Below are 22,005 nucleotides of genomic sequence, written 5' to 3' on the forward strand. Positions count from 1 at the left end.
GAGGTCTTTTAATGTGCCTATACCCAGCGAGCACAAAAAAAAAGTTCAACGTTGATTTTTAGTTGAAATCTGGGTGATATTTGTTTTTAAACGTCTAAGACCTAATTTCACCCTCTTTTCAACCGGCTAAAATGCGGTTACAACGTAAACGTGTAAAAAAACACAATTTTGGTTAATCATATTGTTAAAACGTCCATTGTAATTGAAATAGAGACAATATTGATAGTGTGTGAATTGGCATTTGTCCAATTGATTGTGTAACTGAGAGTTGAAATCTGGTCTACACAAACGCTACATTTCAACGCATTCTATGTCACATGAAATATCATAAATATGGGACTATATAGGCTATGTGGTGCCAGCAAAAAGCTTCCAGGACACAACTATGGTTAATACTTTAGGCAATACTATAAAATAATGAATTGAGTTCCTGCAGTAACGGGTAAGTATATATGTGCCCGGCGCCCAACACATTTTCTGTAAATGTATAGCTGAGATCGTAGAGCGCCGTGGCCTGAACGTGGTTTGAATCCCGTGTACGGTGCTGAATTTCTAATTTAAGATCCTGGTGAAATATGGTCTAAATGTGAACGTAGTCGGTGAAAAGACTTTCACTTTTGAACCTTTCTTGCACGTTTTTTTCAACGTTGACCCTAAATATTTCTTCTAAACGTCTTTTCAACCTAAAAATGCTCGCTGGGTAGGCTGTGGAGACCTCGTGCTCAGAACAAAGCTGTCTGGTGTCGTTTAGATCAAACCTCGCTACAGCTTAAAGCACATTGTGCCTGGGCTCTTTCACATGGGACAATCCCACAGATTGCGAGCCAAAGGTTTGGCTGGGGGAAAAAGACATGGTGAGGGCCTCTCATAGACTGTAGGTAGGTAGGCCTCCAGGTGTGCGTTTGTTTTTTTATTACAAGGCTTACAGGTGTGTGTGTGGGTGTGTGTGTGTGTGTGTGTGGCCGGGGGGGGGGGGGGTTTCAAAGCTACGTAAGTGAATGTTAACATCTGTGGAGTTCTTTCACGATTTCCATAAGTTTGTCTTTCTTTCATTACCTCCCACTTGAGTTTTGACAGAGCCATCTGGCTTCAAGTGAGCTGGGAAAGCGCCGACACAACAAGCACAATCCGGAGGGACTACCCCTCGTCTGTCATTAACTTTGGTGAGAAGAAAGACACACACACACACGCACGCACGCACGCACGCACGCACGCACACACACACACACACACACACACACACACACACACACACACACACACACACACACACACACCACTGTTTTTCTTCCTATGCAACTCTCCTGCTCTTGACAGCCTACGTTAGTGTTCCTCTCATTCACAAACCTTTACAGTTGTATAGAGAGCCAAAGTGGAACGTCACTTCCTGCTTCAGCACTGTACCAGAGATTTTCATCTGCCATTTATTTTCCCATAGACATTTCCTAAAATGCTTATAAAACATAGTTTTACTTGTTCAAACCAAACGGTTCAGATACATTTAGAAATGGGAGAGACCACATAACATTTTTGCTCGGACCAAAACATAAGAAAATTGCGGATTTCTAAAGAAAATATTTTTTTTATGTAGTTTTTTTTTTTAGGTTTTGGCCCAAGTGAAATGTTCTATGGTCTCTCCCGATCCTAAATATAGCTTAACTGTTTGGTTTGACGAAGTAAAAATATTTTTATAAGCATTTTAGGAAATGTCTATGGGAAAATAAATGGCGGATGAAAATCTCTGGTACAGTGCTGAAGCAGGAAGTAGGCAGTCACATATTTGCCTCTCTATAGGAAGGGAAGTGTGGGGTGGGGCTGGGTGGTGTCAGACAAAACTGCAAACTCAACAAACTAATACTAATATGCTGCCATATGGGGGGGGGGGGGTTTCCTGGCATAAAGGGCTATGTGAAAGTTCCCCTGTGCAGACACTCCTCACAGATCAGACCTCATCAGATCAGACACTCCTCACAGATCAGATCTCATCAGATCAGACCTCATCAGATCAGACCTCAGCGGACAGCAACTACTGCAGCACAGGTACCAGCTTCCTTTAATTTCTTTTCAATACGTTTAATTCAAGTCATATCACACTCTGAGGGATAAACACATCCCCTGTACGCAAGACAGGACATGATTTCATTTAAAAACGAATATAGTAAATAAAATGAATGAACTAATAAATAAAAAAAAGCCAGGGAATCATGGATGCTTTACTTTTTATTTGACAAATGTTTATTTCTCTTGTAATCACATTGTTAATGTATGAAAACATTAGCCAAATTGTTACCGGATGCGCATTGCTCAGTAGTAATGATATTTGATAATTAGGCCAGCAATTGTGTGTGAATTTGGGTCACACTTTTAATGGTGGACATAAAGTAAAGTATTCTGGAATTAATCTCTTTAATTATGTCATTCAGCTTATTAATGATATTTTCAGTGTGAAATCACATGTACCAGTCAAGATGGGCTGTCTCAACATGGTGAAGTTCATCTTCTGTGTCTGCGCCTCTGTAAGTTGAAACATATTTCTATTGTCTCTGCTGTCCCATTCAGTTTCATGTAGACCCGGTCTAACAAGAAACCAGACTCAACCATACACATGAGTCAGTATTGTATCAAAGAATGCTAGCCATTTAGCTTTAGCCATTTAGCTTTGTACAATATTCAGTTTTGCAGCTACTAGGCACTGTGACCTTGGCTCAAACGACTTGCACGCATGGATGAACTGATTCGATTTTGGTGGTCAAAGGTCAAGGTCACTGTCACCTCTCGAACGCCATTTTCATGCTCGTTAACGCGATATCTCAGGAACGCCCTTGGCGGAATTTCATCCAATTTTCCTCAAACGTCCACTTGGACTCAAGGACAAACTGATTAGATTTTGGTGGATAAAGGTCAAAGTTCAAGGTCACTGTGACCCTCAATAACTCCATTTCCAAACTCTTTAATGCAATATCTCGGGAAAGCCTTGACGGAATTTCTTCCAATTTGGCTCAAACATCGACTTGGATTCAAGCATGAACCAATTCGATTTGGGTGGTCAAAGTTCAAGGTTACTGTGACATCACGACTGCTCATTTCGTGCTCGTTAACGTGATATCTCAGTAACACCTTGATGGAAATTCTTCACATTTGTCAAAGTCTGGACAGACATGGATGTCGACTGCTCACTTGTTTGGCGGAGGCATATATCCGCGGTGCGGTCGTTCTAGTTTTACATGTGTCTATGGAAAACAATGCAGTTGCATTGAGTTTGTGCTTGTGTGTACACATAATTATCTTTCACCTGTATTTATATTTGGTCTTATTAATCTTGTAATATGCCTATGTCATATTAGAGTTGATTCAAAATCATTTCCCATATTCACTTATTGAAAGTGAGATTTGTATCACACACTGCCTGCAACAGATGCAGTGTGCTGCTGCCAGCCACAACTACTCACTACAGTGCAAATCACCAGGAATTATTTTCAGCGATCATTTTTGGCTTTTAATAGCGCCGCCTATGGGTGTGGTAGTAGTAGATATTCTAATAGTTACTAGTTATCTATTCTCTTGTACAGTATATCTATTTTTATTTGATAACCCTATGTAAATAATTATATATTGCACTGTTTAAAATAATCAAAGAATGGGCTATGTTGTCGGCAAGCGTAGGCCTATATGGAGAGTAGCCTAATAGATGGTTGTATTTTTGTGGCTCTAGCCAAGGCTATCTGTGTTGTAGGCTAGAGAAAATTAAATGTGGCACCCAGTTTTTCTGTGGCACCCCCAGTCTTTTTTCTGGCTACACCAGAGCTATGAATTAATATGACCATACCACCACATCTATTTCAACAATTTCCCTTTGCTACTTAACTCCCTTCTCGCTCTCACCTCTGTCTCTCTGCTCTCCCACATCCCCATAGAGACACTGCATGAAATAGGCCACGCCCATCACGGGGGAAATCGCTCCGTTCACTCCCATAGACCAGCATCATTTTCCTTGAATTAAACATAGCTAAAAGCTGTTGTGTGGTGGGCTGCGCACACAACAAATGTGAATAATCGGCAGTTAAAGTTTTTTTGTACTCCCGAGCAAAACAAGGAAGCCATTGAGAATTGGCGAGAAGAAAAATGTGGATCTAGCTGTCAAGGAAGTAAGTTGGAGTGTTCATCTTCCGTAGGCTATATACGATCTTTTTGTGCAACACGCAACCATGCACGCGACATAGGAGAACGCCAGGATTGGACGGGGGGTTTCTGTTTTCCCCCGTTTTGGGCGTGGTTTCTGAACGATGACGCGCTCCGCAGTGTCTCCATGCTTTGTTACTCATGTCTCTCTCTCCTCCCCCCCCCCCTCTCTCTCCTCCCTCTCTTTCCCTGCTGTATTGTACCCATCGTGCAGCTGGTAGGTGCAGTGGTCCTGTGTGTGGGGGTGTGGTGGAAGGTGGACAAGAGATATCTGGAGGCACTGGAGAGAGAGGCAGTGCTGGAGCAGGTGTGCTACCTGCTCATCGGGTTGAGTGCCCTGCTGCTGATCCTGGCCATCTGGGGAGCGTTCAGCAACAAGCCCAGTGTATCGTTTTACAGAGTGCAGAGAGTCCCAGTCCACACAGTCTAATCTCTGTCACCTACCCAGAAGGTGATGCAGCGGCTGGCCACAAGGTGACGCTGTCTCCCACGTTTCCCCCAATAGTACCTAGCTGTCTCTTACAAAACAAGAAATATTGATCTTATATTGCTTTGAAAACACCACATGTAGGCGTCTTTTGTGTTTTTGTTGAATAAAACGACATTTGATTGACAATTTATTTGGTGGTGTGATCAGATAGTAACAGTGTTACGTTCACTCCACGTGCAATGACTACTATTATTGAACGCCCATTTTTTTTAATATGAAAACACATTTTATGTGCCCATAGCAAGTGTCTCTTATTGTATTTATCACAAGCTTCCTGAATCCTGTGGTGTATTGTCCCATTACTCTTGCCGTAACTGAAAGCAGTGTGTTCTGGGTATCTTGGATGTTGTTGTTGTTGATGGTGTTGATTACATTATCGTACATGATATAACATATATACCTGTCTCATCGCTGGAAACTGAATTAGCGAGGCAGCCTCACAATGCAAGTTCCAATAGGGACCTTCACGTCCATGTTGAGGACAGTATTATGACAAAATGCAGAGAGAAACTTCAACAAATCAATAGCCGAGTAGTTAAGAGAAAGGGCTTTCAAACCTGCGACCCACATTCGAATCTCGCACACGGTCATAGTTCACCCCTCCCAAATGTTGCAAAAAATCTTTAAATCTGGACATACTGTAGGTCAGGGGTTCCCAACCTTTTTTGGCTCGTGACCCTATTTGTTTGGATGTCACCTGCAATTACCACTCATCACCATAGGTGTCACTCAAAAGAACAAGAATGCACACTGTGCAGATTTTTATCTGAATATAGCCGTTGTGGGGGTGGCATATTTTGACGTTGTGGGGAAGGAGACGATCTACGTGCAGTGGCCGTGCAGGAAACGTCATCCGTTACGATTTCCATTCCAGATATATAATTAGACCCTGACTAGGCATAGTGGTTTAACGTGCAGACGACAGTCGTTATACGTGAAAATGTTTGCTGGGTCAGAACCTGTCTCATCGTTGGTTAGAATCATGAAACTGAATTAGCGTTAACTGCGCGAACTGCTCGCAATGCAAGTTCCAGTATGAACCTTCACGTTGAGGACACTATATACCTCCAACAATTCGACAGCCGAATGGATAAGGCAGAGAGCTATGGCGCAAGCGATCCAGGTTCAAATCCCACACATGGTCATACTCCCCCCCCAATGTAGCAAAAATAGTTAAAACTGGACATACTGTATGCTATATGTAGCCTAATGTTGCTGAATGCTCACTGTGCAGTTAAAAAAAGTGAAATTGTGAAGGAAATCTGTAGCTTTGTTCTGTCTGGCTCGTAGTTTTATATGAACTGGGAGGTCTACCGTCTATGGGGAAAGAGGTCAAACTGGGCCTACATGAATTGTCAAGCTGGACTTCTGTAATAAAACTATTTGCTATTTAAACTTCCTTGATTGTCATTCTTATGCTAGGGACCTATGGTGGCTGTAACATTTATATTTGAAATGTAATTCCTGTCTGGTTTAATTCAGTCTACATTCATCATGTCATGAATGGTTTACACTTTAGATTAGGGGATGCAGAAATGAATTGTAAATTATTTACACATAATTTACAACAGGTGATTTACCACAGGTGTATAGATGACTTACAACACATTTGTATACGGTATGTTAACATAACATTTTTCTTTTACATCTACAAATGTATATTCATGTTTTGTAAATGGTTAGTTCATCATTAACTAAAGGCTTTATACTGTAAATGACTTACGACTGAACGCTATTATAAAGTGTTACCGGGTTTTGCAGGGGTGTGCAGTTCTTTGAATGTGTCCCAGCCAGGACACATCAATAAGTCATGTGTCCTGGGACACATGGTCCACCTGCTCTTTAGGTAACATGACTGGTCATTCCATTTGTCCAAAGGGTCAGGGAAATCATTGTATAGTGTACTGCAAAGTTATTAAAAGTTTTTGTTTGCTGTCAAAAGGGTGTAATTGCACTTACGCCCTTTTGACACCTAGCAAAACCCCACTTTTGACACTGACCAAGCCTTGTGGGTAGAGGATTCAAACAGCACTTAGCTCAGCTCAAAATGCATACTGACATAAGTCATGCTACAGTAGAATTCCTCCTATTCTAATAACAAGAGTATCAACTTTCCACTCATACCCAATTTAGGCAATTCCAAAACTGTTTAGGGACCCCAGTATGCAAAAATATTCAAATGGGTGCAAATAACACATTTATACTGCATGCAAAAAAAGATTGCTTTTTTTTTTGCAATTTTGTAGAACTGAGCTGGGCACTGATTTTTTTTAAATCTATATAGTATTGTAACGGCATAGGCGAGGTAACATGTTAACCATCAGACCAAAGGGACAACCCCCTTGGCCAAGGACCAACGTGCTCGCTATGTACATCGAGACACCGGATCGCTACACTGCCTCCGCTGTGGGAAGTGGAGCCCCAGCGTACTTCCACGCCACACCAGCTGGCGGCGATCTTCCGCTCCCTCATGCAACCCGGGGGGGCCTGCACCTCCGATGACCGTGCGGCCATGCCATCCGACTTCTGACATCAATGTAATGGCACAGGCGAGGCTGGTATCGAACCCGGGTCTGTCATTTACAAGTGTATAACAGGATGACCATCAGACCAAAGGGACAATCCTGTTGGCCAAGGACCAACGTGCTCTCTTTATTCATTGATACACCAGATCGCTACAGTATATTAGTTGTGTCTCTCTAATAGGATACGCTGGTTTGCATATGCAGTAAACAGTTTCACTTGCAGATAGGCCAGTGCTTGATTGAACCATCTTCACATGGTTATAAGTATTAGGCAAAATAGTCATAGTCAAGTATTTCTCTTTTGATTCTTTTGTAAAGACAAGCTGATACAAATATTTAATCTTTCTTCAACTCCAGACATTGTATCATTTTGATCTCACTGTTCACCAGCCTTTTTCACTGAACACTCTGCTCTTTTGACAGGACCTTTGTTGAACCAACATACCGGTATTCACTTCTATGCGAAATTGTATTGGAAACAATTTTTCTAAGTAATATAAACAATCATTCCGTGCCAGCTGAGGTTTCAGTTCAGTTTGAGTTGTTTTTCAGTTGTGTTGTGCTCGCGTTCCCCGGTTCACTTCCATGTTTCCATCCAAGTTTCCACCTGACGTGCAAGCCGCAAGCCGCCCACAACCTCCCACTTCCGCATTAATCACATTCACTACCGCGTTTTCAGTTTAGATTTGTCCTGTTGTATTTTAGTGTCATTCAGTAAGCTTGCCTTAGCATGCAATATTTAATCATCATATTTAGATGAGTACTTTTAAAGAGACCTACATCCCCATATGTCCACCTAGAAAGATTTGGCATGCAATTTTCAGATAGAGTCAATTGCATTGTTATGATATTTTTCACTGAATAATCTATAAGAAAAACTCAAAGGAATGACTGATTTATTTGTTATTGATGTAACAGCTACTGTAATAGTGAATGGCATATACACACATTGGAATATTATGTGAACCTACTACACTAGTGAGGCTTGACCAATGTACTAATATTATGCAGTGATGTAACATGACATAAGAGGCAGTTGAGCTCCCTAATGCCCTGCCATAATCATATCCAGTTATGCTAATTGGGCCATTAATTAAGCAAATTAACTAGCAGATATTTCTATGTCGACTTACTCGTTCCAGTCAAATACCCGACAAAAAAAAGCACAATAGGTAAAGAAAAGGCATTCATTTAAAGGGTATTTCCAGATAACTTACATGAGTTCAATATTATCACTATATACTATATTTACATAATGAGGACACACACACACACAAGCGTGGGGGCACACACACACACACACACACACACACACACACACACACACATACACTTTAATAGCAGTATTGTTTGTTGTTTGTTGCGTCTCTCTCTTCTCTTCCAATAGAGAGGCAAAGTGAATGTCACTTCCTGCTTCAGCACTGTACCAGAGATTTTCTTCCGCAATTTATTTTCCCATTTCATAAAATGCTTATAGAAATAGTTTTACTTGGTCAAACGGTTCACCTATATTTAGAATCGGGAGAGACCATAGAACATTTCACTTGGACCAAAACTAAAAAAACAACATCGAAAAAATATTTTCTTCAAAATCTGCATTTCTTTTAACGTTTTGGTCTGAGTGAAATGTTATGCGATCTCTCCTGTTTCTATAGGATATATCTGAACCGTTTGGTTTGAACAAGTAAAATTTTTTTTACGAAATGTCTATGGGAAAATAAATGGCGGATGAAAATCTGTGGTACAATGCTGAAGCAGGAAGTGACGTTCCACTTTGGCTCTCGATGGGTCAAGTGGAGAAACAACATATTGACCAGCAAGTTCTAGAAGGAGGTGGGAGAAGTGGGATCAAGCGCTGCCCGCGACGCGACAACAGAGCTGAACTCCCTCTCCTCATTCTTGTTCACTGTAAAGATCTGCCATCTTGCCTTTCCTTGGGCCGTTTATTGAGTTATCTCAAAGTCGAAGCCTCAGTGCTCCTTGGGACTTCCCAGAGCAATTTCAGAGCAAATATTGGCAATATGAACAATCAAAGAAGAAGAAAATCCTGCATTGTACCCTACATGAAGGGAAAACAACAAATGAATCCTGCACTTTCGGAGGCTTTCTCAGCGTTTACGACCGGTAGCCTAACGTTTGAAAATAAAGCGGCCTCTAGTGGTCGTGTAAATAACAACCGTCTGCTCTTGACATAGAAAGTAAAGGCGTTGGGAATGGGGGGGTAGCGGAGGGCGTAGAACACTTGCCTTTCACAGGGGAGGGCCATGTTCAAGTTGCCTTTTAGTTGTCTAAACACAAACCGTAGCGACGTTTTCAAATGAACTGACATTTTCAAATGAATGTCGGAAGCGCGACACGGACACTCCTGTGGGGTAGGAGGAAGGGTAGGAAAAAACAAACTATGTGGTCTTATGGGTTGGACGTTGGACCACGGTCATGGTGTGGACTCACCAAACCATCTGAGTCTGCCAGATGGCACATTGGCATTCATGGCTGCCAACTCAACTGCTTAGCTCTAAGGGGGGATGATAACCACCGCAGTGTGTGTGTGTGTGTGTGTGTGTGTGTGTGTGGGGGTGGGGGAGTCAATGCTAAAGATTAGCTGTGGCAGAATCCCTTGAAACCTCTTCACATACACACAAACACACACACACACACACACACACACACACACACACAAACACACACACACGGAAATACACACTCGCACAAATGGTTTCCCCTCCAAATCCTGTTCCTCAATCCTCAATCCAGTGAGTACCTTCACTGCTGACTGCACACGCACGCACGCGCACGCACACACACACACACACACACACACACACACACACACACACACACACACACACACACACACACACACACACACACACACACACACACACACACACACACACACACACACACACACACACACACACACACACTATCACAGCTCCAAATCCCGGCTCAGCCCCTATCCATATGGCCTGTGATTGGTCGAGGGAAACTGGAGGTAAGGTGTAAGCTTGAAATCAGCACAGATAAGTTATAATATACTGGAGCTTTGCTGCCAGTCCAGAATTTTTCTCAGACTTATGAAAGTCATTCCAATACGTCCTCCTCATACCGAAACGACAGAATAAGTCGATTTCCAAAACAACATACATGAGCGAAACGGTGCAGGTGACACGCCTCACATGGGATAATTTGAAACATGTCATTTTCTCCCCAATTGTACTTGGCCAATTTCCCCCTGCGTGATGTCGCTGCTCCACCCTCTGCCGATCTGGGGAGAGCCGTAGACTAGCACTAGCGCTTCCTCCGACACGTGCAGTTGCCAGCCGCTTCTTTTCACCTAACAGCGGGGAGCTTCACCAGCAGGACGTAGCACGTGGGAGCATCACGCTATTCCCACCAGTTCCCTTCCACCCAAACACGCACCCCCCGACCGACCACAGGAGGCGCTAGTGCAGCGACCAGGACACATACCGCTAATCCAGTGTCCCACCTGCAGACACAGCCAATCGTGCCTGTATGGACGCCCGACCAAGCTGGAGGTAACGCAGGGGCGCGAACCTGCGACCCTCGTGTTGGTAAGCAGGGAATCTACCGCAACACCCGGACAAAATGACTTTGTTAGAGCTTCCCCCCTCCTGCGTCGCACCTGCAAAAGCTGTCATCACTGCTGCGTTCAAAACACCTTCACTTCACTGCTGCGTTCAAAACAGCTTCACTTCACTGATTCAAAAACAGGCTCAGTTCGGGCCGACGATATACAAAAACAAACCTCAACAGCTCTCGTGACAGAACAGCTCTCGTGACAGCAGGGCCCAATTACTTTATATCTTCACTCCCAAAACAATGAATAAATCACTTCTTACTCCGAGACTCTGCAGAGTGTCTGGTCTTCCCGGCCTCCATTCAGCTCTTAATTCAAAGAAAGAAAACATGACCGATGCCCTGAAGCGCAAGTGTTCACATCCTCATTACCATCAATCAAAGAACAAATGGACTGAATAACTACTTTATTCATATTTCCCAGCTTTCAGAAACGGCATGTTGGCTGCAAAAATGACAACTTATTGAAAGCCAGTGAAAGACAGGCATACCGCCTGTCTTTCACTGGCTTTCAATAAGTTGGCTCGACCATGCACTGCCATCATGACAACATGCTAATGTCATTAACCCTTCTGTTATTTCAAATTTATTCACATATTTTATCCTTGGCGTCAATTTGACCCCACCCCCAGAAAATCCTTTTAGAATTAAAATTGTGACCCATTTATGTCAGGCTTATGAATGAGGTTGCTTGTGAATTAGGGCTATATAAATAAACAAACTTGATTGGGTTGGGGGGTCAGAGAACCACAGCCAGTAAGCCAGGCCAAAATGATGATGTCATTTTGCTGGCATGCGGGCTACAACAGCGCCATCAGAACACTTTGGATGGCGAGCAGCAGCGGATCAGAACACTTTGGATGGCGAGCAGCAGCGGATCAGAACACTTTGGATGGCGAGCAGCAGCGGATCAGAACACTTTGGATGGCGAGCAGCAGCAAGCGGGCCTGTTTGCCAGGGAGGTGGCACCTGGCTCCAATCCATTAGGCTCGGCTCCCAGCCTCAGATCAGGTGAGCCAAGCGACGCACAGCGAGCCACCTATTTGCAAGTGATCACAGTTATGAATCAGGGCTGTCAAACTCATTTTAGTCCACGGGCCACATGCGACCCAATTTGGTGTCAAGTGGGCCCAGACAATGCAAATCAATAATCAATAATAACCTATAACTGACAAAACCTCCAAATTTCCCCGTTTATCTTAGTGTAAACTAAAGAATGACAGGTACAACCCTACAACACGTAGGGTTATCTCAGCTACCATCAAGCACATGATCAAATCTACTGTCTGTACTGTGCATTACAATTAGGGGTGTAGTGGTAAACGCAATTTACCCACCTCTTTGAAATGAGACAGTTTACTCACCTATTTTCAGATCAATCAATGAGGGCAAACAAGGTGGGTAAACTACTCACCTTGGATAGTTTACCCACCGCTGTATTTATCACTACACCCCTGAATACAATTGATGGGCAACTGTGCAATTCTCTATAGTCAAGCAAAGGTAATGAAAATAGCTGACCATTTAGTGATGAATACAGATAACATGAATAGGCGACTTAATATGTAACTTGCTCCTGAAACCTGGTACCTCTTAGCCTTCACAAGTGCATCACGATTGGATTGAAGGACTTCTCAGTGCAATTTTCACACTTTGCAAAGTCATGCTTTGGGCCGGATTGGACCCTTTTGGGGGGCCGGATCTGACCCCCGGGCCGCATGTTTGACACCCCTGCATTGGATGGATCATTTTATATCAATTTCCGAAAAATCAACGGATCCGGTTCAAATTCATAGGAAAGCTGTCTGTTAATTTCAATACATGATGCAATTACAGACTGCTGAGCCGTGGAATAAAGAGTGCTGAATTTCACTGCATTCACAAAGACATACACGTCTGATATCCCCATCAAAGGAGACACGAGCAATAGGCTCGCCTGTCATTCTGGGCTAATATATGACAGAGGGTTGTTCCCCTCCAGCTGACAAACGAGCCGCAGTCATTAGGCTTTTGCTGCGGGACAGACAGAGAACTGCAATCAGAGCTGCGTGTCAGTCAAGCGTTCTGAATAGAGACGTGAATGAATGAAGTGGCAGCCTGGAGATGTCCCTGATAGGGATTGCATAGCAGACAGACAGGCTGTCATGTTACAGCGGGGAAGTGGCAGTATCATTTAGGCTTGGTTACCTTCAAGCAAATTCTGACACTCGGAAATAAATTAATTTGACACATGGATCGGAGAAGTTAATTGGGTTTGTGCGTGCGCTCCGGGCTCGCGTTTGCCCCGCGGGTTATTGTGCACAGAAAGAGAATTAGGACAAGGAAATTAAGCTCATTACTTCATCTTCGTTAGCAATGAGCATTTTAATCAGCACTTGTGCTTGCGAGTGTGTTTCCTCTCAGCCATCTGCTCTGCGTAAAGCCTGCTGGTTCTTGTCCGTCCTTAAACCAACCCTGGAAATTGGGCATTTGACACTTACTGTATAGTCCTGAATTGCAATTATGTGCTGAATTGTGCTGATTTCTGTAAATAACTCAAGCAGAAATGTGTCTTAAGTTGTAATTTCTTTCTTTCCCCAGCATAGGACAGCGCAATCTCACTTTTTTCCTGTTCTCTGGAGGGGACATTTATCACCGTCGTGCAGCAAAATCCGCCCGAGCATTGATGAATAGTTCCTTTCCCAGAGAGGAGCGCGAGGCAATAACAGCCTCCGCGACAGCTGGCAATTACGCTGATGTCTACATCACAAAAATAAAGAAATAATGGAATTACTGTATAGACTATCAATCTTCCCAGATGTTGGACAGAAGTAGGATGGTGATGGAATTCAGCTGGAGTGGAGTGGATTTGTGTTTACTCCTCAACAGGTAAAGACAGCCTCGTTGCAGCACCACAGAAGATGCATTTAATCCATCAAGCTCAGGTCTTGGGTTTCAGTTTGCACTCAGCCCCCAAAGACCTAAACACTCTTATGCACTCTAGGGGAGAGCAGAGCAAGGAACTAACCATTCTAAACTAAAACGGATATTAGTGTGAGGGGTATATATACCATATATAACATGTGTGTATCACTTAGGGTGTCGAGTCATAGTCTATTTTTTTATTTATCTTTATTGAATGTTCCAAAACTGCATGTTTAACTAAGAATAGGCTAATGATTATTTCCACTCACCACTTATTTAATGTGGTTACTTTACTTTGTGGTCAAAAGTTTGGAAGGAACAATGCATGCTGGGGGATATCCAAATGTGTTTGTCCAATGCGGTCCAATGGCATTGCTCTCTGTCAGAACTTGCTTGGATGTCCTGATGTTGGTTTAGTAGCAAAAGTAAACACAAGTTAATAGCAGCATTCACTATAGACTCTAGTGAATACTTAAAAAATCACGAACAATGAGGAAAACCAGAAGGAATACGGTTCCACTTTTACCAAATAAACCAAAATTGATGTTCTGCGACAAGTTATATCATATCTACTAGCATTTTACTTTAAAAATTTACAAAATTTCTTTGTCCAGGGGCAGCACAGCCCCCCCTACATACCCCCCAGTCGGAGTCCTATTACCTTCTTGGTGGTGCAACCCCTGTTTGGAAAGCCTAGGATTGCCTATGCACGCACACACACACACACACACACACACACACACACACACACACACGCAAGCACACTCACACACGCACACACACACATACACACACACAAGCACACTCACACACGCACACTCACACATGCACGCACACACACACGCACGCACACACACACACACACACACACACACACACACACGCACACTCACACACACACACACACACACACACACACACACACGCACGCACACACACACACACACACAGTGAAAACAAAGCGGCTGGTAAGAATCCAATCCATTGCAGAGGAGTGAAGAGGTGCAGAGTACAGAGGAGAGAGATTGCGATGTGTGACTCGCTGAGCGGTTGGGTGTCATGTGTGAGATGTCTCTGCAGTGCTTTGATAGTTTTCACACACTCAGAGAGCTGATATGAGACGCCATCAATATCCACTTCTTCACGGGCAAATGTTGCTTTGTGCCAGCTAGCTAGCGCACGGTGTTGGAGGCAAATTAGCCCTAATGGCAAAATAAACGGCACCATGGGATTTGAAAGGGACAGCTGGGGGAGTGTTTGAAATCAAAAAGAGTGTGCTTTAATCATGTCGATTTTCTTTCCGACAAATTGAAAGCATCTTGTTATCTTGTTTTTTTGAGGATCGAAAAATCACCTTGATTTTCTCATTCACGCGCTCACAGCGATGCGTAGGTGTGTGCAGCAGTGCCGTCAAGCCACAGCGAGTAAACATGGGTATTGTTTCCGAACTCCCACGAGTGCTTGACAACTTGAGCTGAACAAAGACAATCCCTGAAGAAGGAGATTGTCCTTCTTGCAGTGATTAAATCCCACAGAAGCCCACTCATTTAGCCCATACACAAACTCTCTCACACACTCTATCCCACATAGTGAAGGAGTCCTCGTTCCCATCGTCCCATTGGAGCAGCGTTCCAGATTAAGAGCACGCGTGGGCGGCCCTTATAAAAAACCTCTATCTGCCCGACAAGGTGCTCGCGGTGCACTCCGCCGCATCATCAGCGCCATCCTCGTTACATCTATTAGCTAACAACCCGGATAGCTGGTGGTTAGCACTCCGGCGCAAAGCACCCAGAATAGAGACTTGCCACGTTATCGGACTCGTGGGCTGGTAAGCAGCGGTTGCGAGACGTTTGCGAGACATTTGCGAGACGTGCTTCTGGATGGAAACTTCAAATAGAAATGTGTTACTGTAATGAATGAAACGAGCACCGCTTTTCGGGTTTTCGAAGCGTTTCGTGGCGATGGCGATTTTTGCCGATCGCATCTACGCTGAAAAAAAGATAGAAAATGGTGTTCATTTCTGACGAGTTTTTTTAGCCCGATGCTAAGTTCCAGGTTGGCCTGCACAAAAACGTCATCCCTGCGGCACTCTGTAGAAGGATAAACTGATGACCACGCCCCAAACAGAAAAATAACTCTTCGAATGCTCTCACTTCTTCTGCCTTTCTGTGTGGCTTAGGCAGCATGATAATTGCAGCATTTTCAAAACGCTTGACTTAAACAGCGCTCCTCAAAGAGCTTTTTGGAGGACATTTCTCAGACACAGACTAGAGATCATAGAAGTGTTTTTGGAACGCGCGTAAAGACACGCGCAGCAGCACTCCATTCCACTTCTGGGAGATGCACGCTGCCTTGCCCCTCCTCCGTATGCCAGATGAATCGGGCGCACCTGTCTTCTGAACTCTCGCTCAGAAGACACATCAGGGAACGTCGGGAATAACGCACACTCCTTTTCTCAGAAACTCTCAAACTAAACGGAACAGTTTAGCAGTTAGCTTGTACCTGAGAGAGGGCTGTGTGCCATCTGGAGATCCTCCCAATATAGCAGACTTTTTCAGACAGCTCCAGATACTTCCTCAAACTCTTAAACGCAGACGACAGGCAGCTTGATAGATTTCCCACGGCCGCATCTCTACTCAAAGACAGCTGCGACCTGTGTCCGCTCCGATCGGGCCGAAGTCCCCACAGGAACGTCTTCATCATAGCTTTATGTTATTGCTTTGTTGTGGTGCATTTGAGCAGGGGGCCGTGCCCACAGCCACTGAGAGACGCCTGGTATTCTGCAGGGGGGCATTCTTCTCACATAGCTGCTAATGAAACACCAGGGTGTGTAGAGGCCTCGGAGAGCTGCGTCGTCACCCGGGAATCAACTCAGCCGCCTCCGCCCGTCCGCCACCGCTGCCCTGGATTAACGCTCCTTCTCATTCCTACGTGCAGAAAATCCCTGAATGCAACGTCAGCTGTGATCTCGGTTTGAGCTCATCTTCTGTGATGGATCGCCAGAGACTTATACATTACACCAGTGATTCTCAACCTTATTCATATCAACCACTCTAATTGAGTCCCCCAGTTGATGACATTGTGTCTCTCGGACCCGAATCTGAGGATATTTGTTGATTGATTGATTGATTGATTGATTTTATCTATCTATCTATCTATCTATCTATCTATCTATCTATCTATCTATCTATCTATCTATCTGTCTATCTGTCTGTCTGTCTGTCTGTCTGTCTGTCGGTCTGTCTGTCTGTCTGTCTGTCTGTCTGTCTGTCTGTCTGTCTATCTATCTATATATATATTTAAGCAATATAGCATGAGAGCCAGTGTGTTGTGCCAAATATATCCCCCTGATCAGCTGTTATATGATGTCATCAGTCTCAGGCTGTAGTGATGGGAGTATAAGTAGGTAGCATCGGGGAGGAACCAGACGGAGACGATGGCTTCCGCCCCTGGGCTGTGCGGGGTGACCTGACGGAGCCGGATCTTTTAATTAGGTGATTGTCCTAATTGTCATCAGTGATGTCATCCGTGATGATGTCATCAGTGATGTCATAGAAAGTGATGTCATAGAACAGGTGAGGCCGCGACACGCATGAGAGCAAGTGAGCCCGCACCGCGGGCGAGCTGTAGGGCGGGCGAGGGGGCAAGTGAGCCCGCACAGCGGTCGAGCAATCACTGAAATAGAGTGTTTGGTCAGTGACTTGAAACCCCCAACCACCTGCTGTCCTCCATCTCTCTCCTGTAGTCCTGCAGGCAACTCGTAGGGATGGGCGCGTTGGATTCGGGGTGGAAAAAATACATAATAGTCCTTTTTAGGCATCGCGATCTGACCTTCCGTTTCGCAGGAAATGTAAATGTTTCTCTGATTGAATAAAAGTTGCCTGCCACAAACACAGACACAGACACAGACGGGTCAAACAGCTTGCAAAAGGCTTTTGATGATGCGGGCTGGAAAAATGCATGTTCCAAAAAGTTGAATGACGGACGAAGGTTTCAGAGTCAGTGTGTAAACGGGAGTGACACAACGTGAGGTCGTATTTATTCTTAAACGTGCGCCAATTCCGGACGAAAAATACAGACTTTTGGTGTGCAAAGCCAATACTCTTCCATTCATATTCCATGATGACGTCTTCAGATGATTCACAGCGTGTTCCTTTCAATAATTCGGGCCTGTGCGTTAAAGGCCCTCTTAATGTAGTGACCCAAACTAAAAGGCTCCTCTCTTCCACTGAGGAGGGGAACGCGGTCTCATCCTCTCTCTTTCACACAGCGTGCTTTTATGCTAAATAGAAAAACATCAAATCATGTAAGACGCTGAGTCTGGTGTCTGGTTTTACATTTGTATATATATATATATATTTTTTTTTGCATAGTGTAGGTAGGTGCCAGGTATGATGGCAGAGGCGCGGAGAGATAGACGCAGGCGCGACTCGGGTTCGACATGATATATCGCTTTGCCAATATTGACCTTAAAGGGTCGATGTGTAATTTCTGGTCCAATTCTGGCCTCAGGAATGGTGTGATGTTTCAAATGGGCCATGCCTAGAAGGTGCAGTAAAAGAGCAAACCCATTCCGTTTCTATGGGCAAAATAAAGAAATAAATACATCTACATTTACTATGGCTGCCTTTTCTGTCTTAATTGATGTGAAATGTGGTTTTCTCAATTGCCCTTTTCAAGTCTGTCAAACAGCTGCACGACTATAGGCCAATTAAATTATCCGGAAGTCGCAAAAATGCTAACGAGCTTTCAAACTTCTGTGCCAACTTCTGTTCAAGAGAGGAGACGTGTTTGGATTTTGAGATTTTTTTCTAGCGAGGGTAGCTAACATATTCAGTAATGGCACAAGTGATATGTCTTAAGATTAATTTAAATCCACCCCACCTCCTCCCCTGACCACCACCAACGTCATGACTCCTGAAGAATTCCCTATAGGGGGGGATTCTCCATCCTATATCACTGACTTCCTCCTCATGTCTCAGGAGGAGCGTCATCATATCATGGAGTCATATGCCAACGTTTATTGTATCATTAAAGTTTATTTCTTACTAGTCTCTCATTATTGAACTGTTATTTACAAGCCACTTATTGTTGCTACTTGTTAGCTATGCTACCTAGTCAAGAAAGCATCGTTAGCTTGCGGATGACACTAAGTCAGTCATCTACCTCTGATATAATGGAGGCTACTCCCCGACTACAGCTACATAAAAAACAGCTACAGTAGGAAAACCTAGAATGAAATAATATTTGCCACGTACGTTTTTATTTGTTGATACACTTGTTCAAACAATGCTTTTTGTAAACAAATTCTTCACATAGAAGCATTTCCACCCTGACAAGCTAAGGGAAACACTTGATAGTTGTAATTTTTGAGGCATAATAATGAAAATAATTTAGGACAAAAAATAATTTCAAGACTTGAATATCAACACACAATATAACACCTACTGGCAACAAATCGGCTATCGGCATCGGCCAGGAAAACCCCACACCTGCCAGAGCCTTAATAACTGACCCCTGGGACATGCCTCACAGATACAGGAGCCATCTTCCCCATGATACCCAAGCTGACACGCTTTCTTAATGGCGCCTATCTACAGCTGCTTTAATAGTAAACGACAGCAGACTGACAGGCTGTTCAGCTCCTGCCTCTGGGCCTTTTGGCAAAAACGCCTCTCCCCCGTCCAAATACAAGTCATTATCACTCCTGTCAAAAAACCTGGTACTACAAACGCAGCCATATTAAACAGACTGTGGGGGTTACGCCCCCCCCCCTCCCCCGATGAATTGCACGCTCATCAAACAGCTCTACGTACCCCCGTGTGGTTTGTCAGTGCACTACAACACTTCATATTCCCCTTATGATTTGGGGTTATGGACGCTAGACAATGCTGAGTCTTGAGCAGTGAATGGAATGCTATAGGCTATTGAATGGTGGCGGGTGATTATAGCCAGGATGGTATTGTAAGTTGTAATTTGGAAGTGAATTTTTCACAGATGACCCTATGGCCAATGGTCACTATTCCTGCAGGCGAGCTGGTCAATGGCTTCTGGAAGGGGTAAACGGTATAGTCAACCTATAACCCTGACCTTAACCAAGTTGTTTTAGTTGCCTAAACATAACCCAAGTTGTTTTATTTGCGTAACGTTTTCAAATCAACCGATATTTGTTTTCAAATTTACGTTCGATTTCTACGATTCTACAATTTTAGACATTGAGATTCAACAGTTTTAGAGCCGTATTGTAAAACTACAGTGTCATGTTTTGCGCTGCCTGTGGAGTAACTGGGCTGCTAGTTTGGAATGGTAAGTAGCATTGAGCTTTTACTGTCCCTTGCTGTGTCTTCATTACAGATTTAGGTTTCAACCGGTATGGGTTTTTCATACTGATATTGTTCGACTAAAGCTGCGGATACCTCATACTTTATGCTGATTATAATGTTGTTGTTGTTGTTTTATGCTGAAATATCTTTACAATTAAGCATTTCCCTATGAAGAAAAATGTGAAGAAAGTTACAACTACAGTTTTCAGTGATTCCCCAGAATTGTATTGGAATAGTCTTTGAAGCATCAGCAATTAGACCGTGCATGGGACTAAGATTTCTTTTGAAATGTTCATAATCCAATTAAAATGTCTTAGAATTACAATCCATTCACGTTCAGGGCTTCTCATAGACAACCAGTGCAGAATTTATCGATTCTACCATTATGAAATCAATCACACTGGATCATATCCATCATAGAGGCGGTTTGACACTGACTGGACCAGATCAGATTTTTAATCAAAGATTTTATTTTTTTAGTCAAAAGCAGCGTTGCCAGGCCAGCCACCCCCCCCTCACATGTGGATCATGTGCGTTAGCTCTTCAGCGTGTGGCTTTGTGAGAGGCTGATTAGCGTGCGGCTAGCTGGCGCTGCTCCTCCGGCTGCTCCGCTCCTGTGAGCGGAGCTGATCCAGCACTAATGACTGGCTCTACGGTGAGGGGGGCTTGGGGGAACGCCGGCGAGAGAGAAAGGGGGGAGGAGAGTGGGAGGGAGGGGGGGGAGGCGTGTTGGGGGAGGAGGGGAGTGGGAGGGATGGAGGTGTGTTGGGAGAGGAAGGGAGTGGGAGGGAGGGAGGCGTGTGGGGGAGGAGGAGAGTGGGAGGGAGGGAGCCGTGTGGGGGAGGAGGAGGGAGGGAGGGAGGCGTGTGGGGGAGGAGGAGAGTGGGAGGGAGGGAGCCGTGTGGGGGAGGAGGAGAGTGGGGGAGGAGGAGGGAGGGAGGGAGGGAGCTGTGTGGGGGAGGAGGAGAGTGGGAGGGAGGCGTGTGGGGGAGGAGGAGAGTGGGAGGGAGGGAGGCGTGTGGGGGAGGAGGGGAGTGGGAGGGAGGGAGCCGTGTGGGGGAGGAGGAGGGAGGGAGGGAGGCGTGTGGGGGAGTGGGAGAGTGGGAGGGAGGGAGGGAGGCGTGTTGGGGAGGAGGGGAGTGGGAGGGAGGAGGAGAGTGGGAGGGAGGGAGGGAGGTAGGCGTGTGGGGGAGGAGTGGGTCTAATGGCTGATGGGGAGCTGTCAAAAACAGATGGCTTCATTTCCCCCCGACCTCTCTCAGCGAGACGAGACTTTTGGCGGGAGCGTGCTCGCCTCGCTCGCCTCCTCCCCAGGTGATCACCTTTAAAGCAGGGGGGCCACGCCTCCTCCCCAGGTGATCACCTTTAAAGCAGGGGGGCCACGCCTCCTCCCCAGGTGATCACCTTTAAAGCAGGGGGCCACGCCTCCTCCCCAGGTGATCACCTTTAAAGCAGGGGGCCACGCCTCCTCCCCAGGTGATCACCTTTAAAGCAGGGGGCCACGCCTCCTCCCCAGGTGATCACCTTTAAAGCAGGGGGCCGCGCCTCCTCCCCAGGTGATCACCTTTAAAGCAGGGGGCCACGCCTCCTCCCCAGGTGATCACCTTTAAAGCAGGGGGCCACGCCTCCTCCCCAGGTGATCACCTTTAAAGCAGGGGGCCACGCCTCCTCCCCAGGTGATCACCTTTAAAGCAGGGGGCCGCGCCTCCTCCCCAGGTGATCACCTTTAAAGCAGGGGGCCACGCCTCCTCCCCAGGTGATCACCTTTAAAGCAGGGGGGCCACGCCTCCTCCCCAGGTGATCACCTTCAAAGCAGGGGGGCCGCGCTGCCGCCCGCGACGCCCGTTGGCAGCTCCTCCAGAGCCTGAATGCGATCGATAACAAACAGCTTGACGGCCCGCAACATTAGCACAAAAACGATATTTATTTCAAAGAGTCACCCAGAACTCCCCAGTCCGCTCAATAACGCCAAAAAACACCTCGC

General features: G+C 45.1%; 1 protein-coding gene and 1 long non-coding RNA gene across 2 annotated transcripts in view; one reads left to right on the forward strand and one right to left on the reverse strand.

Annotated features, from left to right (window-relative positions):
- Positions 1-22,005, reverse strand: part of plch2a (phospholipase C, eta 2a) — a 261,324-nt gene that overhangs the window by 89,072 nt on the left and 150,247 nt on the right. The gene's annotated exons all lie outside the window — the stretch shown is intronic.
- On the forward strand, positions 1,938-6,023 carry LOC310794630. The gene is made up of 3 exons (XR_014553577.1): positions 1,938-2,040; positions 2,444-2,516; positions 4,394-6,023. It is a non-coding gene; the product is annotated as an uncharacterized lncRNA (long non-coding RNA).

Source organism: Poromitra crassiceps, assembly GCF_964638095.1.
Source record: "Poromitra crassiceps genome assembly, chromosome: 20".
Classification (NCBI taxonomy): Eukaryota; Metazoa; Chordata; class Actinopteri; order Beryciformes; family Melamphaidae; genus Poromitra; species Poromitra crassiceps.